At 35.3% G+C, this 12926-nt stretch overlaps 1 long non-coding RNA gene and 2 other non-coding genes across 3 annotated transcripts; all 3 read left to right on the top strand.

Moving 5' to 3' along the window:
- The first annotated feature begins 884 nt into the window (after positions 1–884).
- Positions 885–4640, top strand: LOC116656343. The gene is made up of 3 exons (XR_004311304.2): positions 885–1022; positions 4085–4087; positions 4623–4640. It is a non-coding gene; the product is annotated as an uncharacterized LOC116656343 (long non-coding RNA).
- LOC116656373 lies at positions 2911–3089 on the top strand. Its single transcript, XR_004311335.1, has one exon. It is a non-coding gene; the product is annotated as a 5.8S ribosomal RNA (ribosomal RNA).
- Positions 4641–9725: 5085 nt separating the features above from the next.
- Positions 9726–9904, top strand: LOC6492794. The gene has a single exon (XR_046281.1). It is a non-coding gene; the product is annotated as a 5.8S ribosomal RNA (ribosomal RNA).
- Positions 9905–12926: the final 3022 nt, after the last annotated feature.

Here is a 12926-nt window from a genome sequence, read left to right as displayed (position 1 = left end):
CAAATATTTGCAATATTTATTTTCTAAATATCAAAATGAAAATAATATATCAAGAAATAAACATTATTCTGGTTGATCCTGCCAGTAGTTATATGCTTGTCTCAAAGATTAAGCCATGCATGTCTAAGTACACACGCATTAAAAGTGAAACCGCAAAAGGCTCATTATATCAGTTATGGTTCCTTAGATCGTTAACAGTTACTTGGATAACTGTGGTAATTCTAGAGCTAATACATGCAATTAAAACATGAACCTTATGGGACATGTGCTTTTATTAGGCTAAAACCAAGCGATCGCAAGATCGTTATATTGGTTGAACTCTAGATAACATGCAGATCGTATGGTCTTGTACCGACGACAGATCTTTCAAATGTCTGCCCTATCAACTTTTGATGGTAGTATCTAGGACTACCATGGTTGCAACGGGTAACGGGGAATTAGGGTTCGATTCCGGAGAGGGAGCCTGAGAAACGGCTACCACATCTAAGGAAGGCAGCAGGCGCGTAAATTAGCCACTCCCAGCTCGGGGAGGTAGTGACGAAAAATAACAATACAGGACTCATATTCGAGGCCCTGTAATTGGAATGAGTACACTTTAAATCCTTTAACAAGGACCAATTGGAGGGCAAGTCTGGTGCCAGCAGCCGCGGTAATTCCAGCTCCAATAGCGTGTATTAAAGTTGTTGCGGTTAAAACGTTCGTAGTTGAACTTGTGCTTCATACGGGTAGTACAACATACAATTGTAGTTAGTACTATACCTTTATGTATGTAAGCGTATTACCGGTGGAGTTCTTATATTTGTTTAAATACTTTTATTTTTTCATATGTTCCTCCTATTTAAAAACCTGCATTAGTGCTCTTAAACGAGTGTTATTGCGGGCCGGTACAATTACTTTGAACAAATTAGAGTGCTTAAAGCAGGCTTCAAATGCCTGAATATTCTGTGCATGGGATAATGAAATAAGACCTCTGTTCTGCTTTCATTGGTTTTCAGATCAAGAGCTAATGATTAATAGAAGCAGTCTAACCATAAACGAGCTAGCAATTGGGTGTAGCTACTTTTATGGCTCTCTCTGTCGCTTCCCGGGAAACCAAAGCTTTTGGGCTCCGGGGGAAGTATGGCTGCAAAGCTGAAACTTAAAGGAATTGACGGAAGGGCACCACCAGGAGTGGAGCCTGCGGCTTAATTTGACTCAACACGGGAAAACTTACCAGGTCCGAACATAAGTGTGTAAGACAGATTGATAGCTCTTTCTCGAATCTATGGGTGGTGGTGCATGGCCGTTCTTAGTTCTTGGAGTGATTTGTCTGGTTAATTCCGATAACGAACGAGACTCAAATATATTAAATAGATATCTTCAGGATTATGGTGTTGAAGCTTATATAGCCTTCATTCATGGTGGCAGTGAAATGTTTATTGTGTTTGAATGTGTTTATGTAAGTGGAGCCGTACCTGTTGGTTTGTCCCATTATAAGGATACTAGCTTTTTAAATGGACAAATTGCGTCTAGCAATAATGAGATTGAGCAATAACAGGTCTGTGATGCTCTTAGATGTCCTGGGCTGCACGCGCGCTACAATGAAAGTATCAACGTGTCCGGGTAAACCGCTGAACCACTTTCATGCTTGGGATTGTGAACTAAAACTGTTCACATGAACTTGGAATTCCTAGTAAGTGTGAGTCATTAACTCGCATTGATTACGTCCCTGCCCTTTGTGCACACCGCCCGTCGCTACTACCGATTGAATTATTTAGTGAGGTCTCCGGACGTGATCACTGTGACGCCTTGTGTGTTACGGTTGTTTCGCAGAAGTTGACCGAACTTGATTATTTAGAGGAAATAAAAGTCGTAACAAGGTTTCCGTAGGTGAACCTGCGGAAGGATCATTATTGAATGAATCTTATCCGTTAATAAATATTTATTATTATTTAAATAATAAATAATGAAATATAATTAAAAATTGCCCAAAAATATATAATAATATTTTAATATATTATTAAAAAAGTAAATATATATGAATTATAGACGAATTGTCGTCTTCATTAGAAAAATAATAAATAAATATATATGAATTACACAGCTCCACAAAAAAAAAAAAAAAAAAAAATTCAGAGATCAGACCATACCTCCTATATGGATTTGGGGTCGCTGAATCCGCATCCGTGGTCAGTTGGTCGCCATCACGTCAGGTTTTCGAGAAAATAACGGTTGAATAGTCGAAAAACGCCGTTTTTGGCCATTTTCGAAAAATCGTACCGCAAAATTCTGATGTGTTACAAACCTAATTCAAAATGGAAATGAAAGGCTGATTTGTGATCTTTAAAACGAGCTCCATGCCAAATTCGCATGCACCGTTAGGACAGGGGGTGCGTTTATATGTAGGCATCTTAGCAAAAAATGTATGCCGAACACAAAAATTTCAAAATTCAGCATATTCAAATAAAACATGGTACCCGGGGGTTTTTGGGGTCGCTGAATCCGAATCTGAGGTCAGTTTGACGCCATCACGTCAAGTTTCTCCATAACCTCAAAAAACACACTTTTCACTTTTTTTGAGGCTATGATAATTGTAATTTGCGTGTATATGACTCATAATATACATGCGTTGCGGAATTTATGAGTCATATACACGTATTGTTCATATTAAATTATGCGCATACATTGATAAATGCAACACCTAAAATATACATTGTTGTACCTGATATTCAGGTTAATGCTTTATATAATATTCAACAATATAAAACTATTTATATTGATTATATAAAACTAAGACATTTCGCAACAATTATTTTAGGTATAAAAATAAATTTATTGAAGGAATTGATATATGCCAGTTAAATGGTGTATTTTTAATTTCTTTCAATAAAAATATAAATGACGAATTGTATATATTATATATATTTATAAAACTCTAAGCGGTGGATCACTCGGCTCATGGGTCGATGAAGAACGCAGCAAACTGTGCGTCATCGTGTGAACTGCAGGACACATGAACATCGACATTTTGAACGCATATCGCAGTCCATGCTGTTATGTACTTTAATTAATTTTGAAGTGCTGCTTGGACTACATATGGTTGAGAGTTGTAAGACTATGCTAATAAAGTTGTTTACTATTTTGTTTCTTAAACATTTTAGTATGCATATGGTATATTATTGGATATATTTTATATATTTTTGCATGCGAAACCCAAAATATCTGATATCAATTTTAGTGACGAAAATATGCTATATAGGTGTACAAAATTCCATATAAAAAAAATATTCTTGTTCGGCACGTGACTGATTTTTTTTTGTTTTTCTTGCACGTGCCGAACAAGAATATTTTTTTTATATGCAATTTTGTACACCTATATAGCATACTTTCGTCACTAAAATTGATATCAGATATTTTGGGTTTCGCATGCAGGTTCGTCACCGGTACTTTACCTCGTCAAGAGGTTTTTTTATATGATATCAGTTGTTTTTTTGTATATATTGATCTTCAATTATTTAAAACAGAACGCATAATATATAGAATATATATATATATGGAAGTGACCTCTGGACAGGCGATTCACACAGTTAGCAATACTTTAATTGTTAGGATAAACATCAAAACTCTTTTTTTTAACTCAATAGATTTTGACATTCAAGAAGGTGGAATAATTAAAAACCTTTCCAAAGACGTAAAGAATTTTTCGATAGCTTCAGTGGCTCTGAAGTTATACGTATTTTTAATTTACAAAGGTTTTGGAATTTGGTTAGTTTAAAAATTTTAATTAAAAATTTGCCCAAAAATGTATTTTAAATCCAAAATTGTTTCGTAGTTGTGGGAAACCAAATTATTTTAACAAATTAACAGATGAGAGGCCTATCCTTATGAGAGTTCCACTATATAATAAATTATAAAAAAACAAGAAAGGAAAGCTAACTTCGGGCGGAGCCGAAGTTTATATACCCTTGCAGTTAAGCAGAAGCTTATATTATTATTATATATATCGGATCCTATATAGTTGTCCGATCCTTATGAGACTTTCACCATCAACAAAATTTCTAATAAAAATATTGGCAACACCCCAAGCATCTTTAAAAATAGAAAGGTTGTGCCATTTCCGATCGTTCAGTTATATGGCAGGTATAGGATATAGTTGGCCGATTCTTATGAACATAGGATTAGATTGCCCAAAACGGAAACCGTAGACAGTCCCATCATTCTAGCTTCAAAAACAACAAAGTTAGACCAATTATCCTAATAAAATTTTGAAAAACGGATAAGATTTCCCAAAATGCAATCTGTACTAAGTCCCATCCTTCTAACTTATAAAAAAAAAACAAAGTTATGGCATATCCGACCAATTATATAATAAACATGTATTATATATAAAAAAAAAATGCGCAAAGATAAAAAAATTAAAAAAAACTGGAAATTACGTTTTTCCAGTTTTTCTAGTTAAACCAATTGTTGAATGTAACAATTTATTTTGGGTGTGCGATATAAAATAATAAATATTAGAGAAGTAATGGCGGAGTTGGTTTTCCTGGTTTTTTTTTTAGCTTTTAATTCATGATTTGGCCCAAAACGGTGGTGGCTGTAATTTAAGTAAAGCAGAGTTTTATTTATATGCATTATATGCTCAGTGGGGGCATATGCATATAAAGCTTTCTACTCATAAAATTTTGCGTTCTTCTCATTAAGACATGAGACACTGAAACACAAAGCAGAATTACATCAAAATTTGCCATCAAGTAACGAAGTTCGAGATTAGCCGAATGGAGAGCGTTGTGGTTTCTAACACGGGAAGGCCTGAGTTCTAATCCTAGTTGAGTCAATGTTTATGTTTTACTTTTTAAGCCCTGTTTTATTTGGATATTATTTTTGAAATATTTGAAAATATCTTATGTACAAAATTTCATAAGGATGGGCCGACTATATCTTATAGTTGTCATAGAACGATCGGAATTGGCATAACTTTGGTGTTTTTTAAGTTAGAAAGATGGGACTTGGTACAGATTCCATTTTGGGCAAAATAATCTTATTGGCCAAATTTCATAGGGATCGGCCAACTATATCCAATAGCCGCCATATAACTGAACGATCGGAAATGGCACAACTGTAAGGGTATATCAACTTCGGCTTCGCCCGAAGTTAGCTTTCCTTTCTTGTTTTTCTTTGGGACCTCAAGATTGGTACCTCAACCGACCCGTCCGACATTTCTTTCAGAAGTTATTCAAGAAATTAGATTTTTACAGCTTTTTCAAAAAGTTGTAGAACAATAATTGCTCATATGATAATAACAAAAATCTCCAATTTTATTCAGGATTGCCAAGAAAAAAATACAGACAAACAGACACACTGGCTTCATTTTGAAAAAAACTGTAAAAACCGAATTCATTGAATAACTTCTGAAAGAAATGTCGGACCGGGTCGGTTGAAGTACCAATCTTATGAGACTTCTCATTAAGACATGAGACACTGAAACACAAAGCAGAATTACATCAAAAGTTGCAATCAAGCAACAAAGTTCGAGGTTAGCCGAGTGGAGAGCGTCGTGGTTCCTAACACGGAGGGCCTGGGTTCGAGTCCAAGTTGAGCCAATGTTTACGTTTTACTTTTTTAAGCCCTTTTTTATTTGGATTTTATTTTTAAATAAATAAACTATAATCTGAAAAGATATACTCCATATTTTTTAGGGTATTGACCAAATATATGCAGACTCCAAAAAGCAAAGTTGCCAATCAAATACACACACATGTATAAGTAAATGCAAGCTTCACAGGAGGCTGCACAAAATGGGTAGCTGCACTTACAGGACTATATCTTGAGTTAACGGATTTTGCCAGATATGAGTGATATATCAAAAGTTGCGTCATCTCAAAAGCTATCTACACGTGCAATATAAAAAGGATCAGTCGACCAAATTTTGAAAAATAATTTTTTTTCTTAAAAAAAAGTTTATTTTCAGTGTATTTTTTTTTTTTACTATATAGACGTTTGGTCTCAAAGAAAGTGGAATTTATATTTAAAAAACCATTTCAACGGTGTAAAGCTCTTTTTAATATCTTTCTTAATTATAAAGTTATGAATTTTTTCATTAACAAGGTTTTTTTAATTTTTTGACGTAAGCTTAAGGTATTTCAAAAAGTTGTAGAACAATAGTTGCTCATATGATAGTAACAAACATTTTCCAATTTTTTTCAGGATTTTTGAGGAAAAAATAGTGCAAACAGGCAAACCGACAAACCGACACAAACTGGCTTCATTTTGAAGAAGAAGAAAAAATCGAATTTTTCGAATAACTTCTGAACGAAATTGAGGTACCAATCGACGCGTATTTAGCTCTAGAATGCGAATATATAAAAATATTCTATCTGGGAACTAAAATGTGTCCACCAGCCCCACTTTAGTGATTAAAATTTTTTTTACTTTCACCCTAATTTCTCCCAAACCAAATAACTTTTGGAATATGTTTCAACAAAAATTATCTAATTGAAACAATACCTTTCGATTAGTATATCATTCATTTAGATCGGTTGCCTACAGAAAATTTTTAATTCTTCGGCTATATATAGAGTTTCCTCGCGCACGCCTAGGCATGCAGGTCGTCACCTCGTGGACTTCCGTCCACAGTGATAGAGTAGCAATTATACCATGTAAAAAGACCACACAATGTTTTTAATAAACAAAAGAAAAACCCGGTTACACGTCCCAGCCGGGTTTAAGAAAGCCAAAATTAAAATATATATAAATATTATATATATATTTATTTTATAAAGAACGAATATTGAATGCCATTTAATAATTGGCCAAATTCGTTATTAATATAATATATACAAATATTTGCAATATTTATTTTCTAAATATCAAAATGAAAATAATATATCAAGAAATAAACATTATTCTGGTTGATCCTGCCAGTAGTTATATGCTTGTCTCAAAGATTAAGCCATGCATGTCTAAGTACACACGCATTAAAAGTGAAACCGCAAAAGGCTCATTATATCAGTTATGGTTCCTTAGATCGTTAACAGTTACTTGGATAACTGTGGTAATTCTAGAGCTAATACATGCAATTAAAACATGAACCTTATGGGACATGTGCTTTTATTAGGCTAAAACCAAGCGATCGCAAGATCGTTATATTGGTTGAACTCTAGATAACATGCAGATCGTATGGTCTTGTACCGACGACAGATCTTTCAAATGTCTGCCCTATCAACTTTTGATGGTAGTATCTAGGACTACCATGGTTGCAACGGGTAACGGGGAATTAGGGTTCGATTCCGGAGAGGGAGCCTGAGAAACGGCTACCACATCTAAGGAAGGCAGCAGGCGCGTAAATTACCCACTCCCAGCTCGGGGAGGTAGTGACGAAAAATAACAATACAGGACTCATATTCGAGGCCCTGTAATTGGAATGAGTACACTTTAAATCCTTTAACAAGGACCAATTGGAGGGCAAGTCTGGTGCCAGCAGCCGCGGTAATTCCAGCTCCAATAGCGTGTATTAAAGTTGTTGCGGTTAAAACGTTCGTAGTTGAACTTGTGCTTCATACGGGTAGTACAACATACAATTGTAGTTAGTACTATACCTTTATGTATGTAAGCGTATTACCGGTGGAGTTCTTATATTTGTTTAAATACTTTTATTTTTTCATATGTTCCTCCTATTTAAAAACCTGCATTAGTGCTCTTAAACGAGTGTTATTGCGGGCCGGTACAATTACTTTGAACAAATTAGAGTGCTTAAAGCAGGCTTCAAATGCCTGAATATTCTGTGCATGGGATAATGAAATAAGACCTCTGTTCTGCTTTCATTGGTTTTCAGATCAAGAGCTAATGATTAATAGAAGCAGTCTAACCATAAACGAGCTAGCAATTGGGTGTAGCTACTTTTATGGCTCTCTCTGTCGCTTCCCGGGAAACCAAAGCTTTTGGGCTCCGGGAAAAGTATGGCTGCAAAGCTGAAACTTAAAGGAATTGACGGAAGGGCACCACCAGGAGTGGAGCCTGCGGCTTAATTTGACTCAACACGGGAAAACTTACCAGGTCCGAACATAAGTGTGTAAGACAGATTGATAGCTCTTTCTCGAATCTATGGGTGGTGGTGCATGGCCGTTCTTAGTTCGTGGAGTGATTTGTCTGGTTAATTCCGATAACGAACGAGACTCAAATATATTAAATAGGATAATCTTCAGGATTATGGTGTTGAAGCTTATATAGCCTTCATTCATGGTGGCAGTGAAATGTTTATTGTGTTTGAATGTGTTTATGTAAGTGGAGCCGTACCTGTTGGTTTGTCCCATTATAAGGATACTAGCTTTTTAAATGGACAAATTGCGTCTAGCAATAATGAGATTGAGCAATAACAGGTCTGTGATGCTCTTAGATGTCCTGGGCTGCACGCGCGCTACAATGAAAGTATCAACGTGTCCGGGTAAACCGCTGAACCACTTTCATGCTTGGGATTGTGAACTAAAACTGTTCACATGAACTTGGAATTCCTAGTAAGTGTGAGTCATTAACTCGCATTGATTACGTCCCTGCCCTTTGTGCACACCGCCCGTCGCTACTACCGATTGAATTATTTAGTGAGGTCTCCGGACGTGATCACTGTGACGCCTTGTGTGTTACGGTTGTTTCGCAGAAGTTGACCGAACTTGATTATTTAGAGGAAGTAAAAGTCGTAACAAGGTTTCCGTAGGTGAACCTGCGGAAGGATCATTATTGAATGAATCTTATCCGTTAATAAATATTTATTATTATTTAAATAATAAATAATGAAATATAATTAAAAATTGCCCAAAAATATATAATAATATTTTAATATATTATTAAAAAAGTAAATATATATGAATTATAGACGAATTGTCGTCTTCATTAGAAAAATAATAAATAAATATATATGAATTACACAGCTCCACAAAAAAAAAAAAAAAAAAATTCAGAGATCAGACCATACCTCCTATATGGATTTGGGGTCGCTGAATCCGAATCCGTGGTCAGTTGGTCGCCCTCACGTCAGGTTTTCGAGAAAATAACGGTTGAATAGTCGAAAAACGCCGTATTTGGCCATTTTCGAAAAATCGTACCGCAAAATTCTGATGTGTTACAAACCTAATTCAAAATGGAAATGAAAGGCTGATTTGTGATCTTTAAAACGAGCTCCATGCCAAATTCGCATGCACTGTTAGGACAGGGGGTGCGTTTATATGTAGGCATCTTAGCAAAAAATGTATGCCGAACACAAAAATTTCAAAATTCAGCATATTCAAATAAAACATGGTACCCGGGGGTTTTTGGGGTCGCTGAATCCGAATCTGAGGTCAGTTTGACGCCATCACGTCAAGTTTCTCCATAACCTCAAAAAACACACTTTTCACTTTTTTTGAGGTTATGATAATTGTAATTTGCGTGTATATGACTCATAATATACATGCGTTGCGGAATTTATGAGTCATATACACGTATTGTTCATATTAAATTATGCGCATACATTGATAAATGCAACACCTAAAATATACATTGTTGTACCTGATATTCAGGTTAATGCTTTATATAATATTCAACAATATAAAACTATTTATATTGATTATATAAAACTAAGACATTTCGCAACAATTACTTTAGGTATAAAAATAAATTTATTGAAGGAATTGATATATGCCAGTTAAATGGTGTATTTTTAATTTCTTTCAATAAAAATATAAATGACGAATTGTATATATTATATATATTTATAAAACTCTAAGCGGTGGATCACTCGGCTCATGGGTCGATGAAGAACGCAGCAAACTGTGCGTCATCGTGTGAACTGCAGGACACATGAACATCGACATTTTGAACGCATATCGCAGTCCATGCTGTTATGTACTTTAATTAATTTTGAAGTGCTGCTTGGACTACATATGGTTGAGGGTTGTAAGACTATGCTAATAAAGTTGTTTACTATTTTGTTTTTTAAACATTATAGTATGCATATGGTATATTATTGGATATATTTTATATATTCATAATATAAAAAATAAAAGCAATTATCTCACATAATAACAAAAATTTGTATGTGAAAAATGAAGATATACAATTCTTTCTTTTTTCAATTCAAATAATACTGAGAAATGTCTAGCATAAAAAATATGAAATATTTTTCATCTGGAATTGTCTCTTATTTAAAGATGCGAAAATTGAAAATACATCTAATATATTGTTCTTCATAAAATAAAGATATTGTAAAAAATATTATTGCTTTATACAACCTCAACTCATATGGGACTACCCCCTGAATTTAAGCATATTAATTAGGGGAGGAAAAGAAACTAACAAGGATTTTCTTAGTAGCGGCGAGCGAAAAGAAATCAGTTCAGCACTAAGTCACTTTGTCTATATGGCAAATGTGAGATGCAGTGTATGGAGCGTCAATATTCTAGTATGAGAAATTAACGATTTAAGTCCTTCTTAAATGAGGCCATTTACCCATAGAGGGTGCCAGGCCCGTATAACGTTAATGATTACTAGATGATGTTTCCAAAGAGTCGTGTTGCTTGATAGTGCAGCACTAAGTGGGTGGTAAACTCCATCTAAAACTAAATATAACCATGAGACCGATAGTAAACAAGTACCGTGAGGGAAAGTTGAAAAGAACTCTGAATAGAGAGTTAAATAGTACGTGAAACTGCTTAGAGGTTAAGCCCGATGAACCTGAATATCCGTTATGGAAAATTCATCATTAAAGTTATAATATTTAAACAATATTATACAAATAATGTGCATTTTTTCCATATAAGGACATTGTAATCTATTAACATATTAAATTTATCATAAAATATGGCTTATAGTTTATTCAAATTATTATGCTTGCATTTTAACATAGAATAAATGTCATTAATTTGATAAAGTGTTGATAGACTAATAAGAATACAGTGCGTTAATTTTTCGGAATTATATAATGGCATAATTATCATTAATTTTTGTGTTTATTATAAGCACTTGTATGATTAACAATGCGAAAGATTCAGGATACCTTCGGGACCCGTCTTGAAACACGGACCAAGGAGTCTAACATATGTGCAAGTTATTGGGATATAAACCTAATAGCGTAATTAACTTGACTAATAATGGGATTAGTTTTTTAACTATTTTATAGCTAATTAACACAATCCCGGGGCGTTCTATATAGTTATGTATAATAATATTTATATTATTTATGCCTCTAACTGGAACGTACCTTGAGCAGATATGCTGTGACCCGAAAGATGGTGAACTATACTTGATCAGGTTGAAGTCAGGGGAAACCCTGATGGAAGACCGAAACAGTTCTGACGTGCAAATCGATTGTCAGAATTGAGTATAGGGGCGAAAGACCAATCGAACCATCTAGTAGCTGGTTCCTACCGAAGTTTCCCTCAGGATAGCTGGTGCATTTTAATGTTATATAAAATAATCTTATCTGGTAAAGCGAGTGATTAGAGGCCTTAGGGTCGAAACGATCTTAACCTATTCTCAAACTTTAAATGGGTAAGAACCTTAACTTTCTTGATATGAAGTTTAAGGTTATGATATATTGTGCCCAGTGGGCCACTTTTGGTAAGCAGAACTGGCGCTGTGGGATGAACCAAACGTAATGTTACGGTGCCCAAATTAACAACTCATGCAGAAACCATGAAAGGCGTTGGTTGCTTAAAACAGCAGGACGGTGATCATGGAAGTCGAAATCCGCTAAGGAGTGTGTAACAACTCACCTGCCGAAGCAACTAGCCCTTAAAATGGATGGCGCTTAAGTTGTATACCTATACATTACCGCTAAAGTAGATGATTTATATTACTTGTAATATAAATTTTGAAACTTTAGTGAGTAGGAAGGTACAATGGTATGCGTAGAAGTGTTTGGCGTAAGCCTGCATGGAGCTGCTATTGGTACAGATCTTGGTGGTAGTAGCAAATAATCGAATGAGACCTTGGAGGACTGAAGTGGAGAAGGGTTTCGTGTGAACAGTGGTTGATCACGAGTTAGTCGGTCCTAAGTTCAAGGCGAAAGCCGAAAATTTTCAAGTAAAAATAAAATTTACTATATGTAAAAATTATATACTTGAATAATTTTGAACGAAAGGGAATACGGTTCCAATTCCGTAACCTGTTGAGTATCCGTTTGTTATTAAATATGGGCCTCGTGCTCATCCTGGCAACAGGAACGACCATAAAGAAGCCGTCAAGAGATATCGGAAGAGTTTTCTTTTCTGTTTTATAGTCGTACTACCATGGAAGTCTTTCGCAGAGAGATATGGTAGATGGGCTAGAAGAGCATGACATATACTGTTGTGTCGATATTTTCTCCTCGGACCTTGAAAATTTATGGTGGGGATACGCAAACTTCTCAACAGGCCGTACCAATATCCGCAGCTGGTCTCCAAGGTGAAGAGTCTCTAGTCGATAGAATAATGTAGGTAAGGGAAGTCGGCAAATTAGATCCGTAACTTCGGGATAAGGATTGGCTCTGAAGATTGAGATAGTCGGGCTTGATTGGGAAACAATAATATGGTTTATGTGCTCGTTCTGGGTAAATAGAGTTTCGATCATTTATGGTTGTAACTTGTTCCCCGGATAGTTAGTTACGTATCCAATTGTGGAACTTTCTTGCTAAAATTTTTAAGAATACTAGTTGGGTCAAACCAATTAGTTCTTATTAATTATAACGATTATCAATTAACAATCAATTCAGAACTGGCACGGACTTGGGGAATCCGACTGTCTAATTAAAACAAAGCATTGTGATGGCCCTAGCGGGTGTTGACACAATGTGATTTCTGCCCAGTGCTCTGAATGTCAAAGAGAAGAAATTCAAGTAAGCGCGGGTCAACGGCGGGAGTAACTATGACTCTCTTAAGGAGAATATGGATTTGATTGTGCAGAGGGGGTGCAACACCGTAACTCGTAAGCCATGCAATCAA

The sequence above is a fragment of the Drosophila ananassae genome (genome assembly GCF_017639315.1).
Source record: "Drosophila ananassae strain 14024-0371.13 chromosome 4 unlocalized genomic scaffold, ASM1763931v2 tig00000061, whole genome shotgun sequence".
NCBI lineage: Eukaryota > Metazoa > Arthropoda > Insecta > Diptera > Drosophilidae > Drosophila > Drosophila ananassae.
Note: the sequence above shows the minus strand (reverse complement) of the source record. Positions and strands in the feature narration are given on the sequence as shown.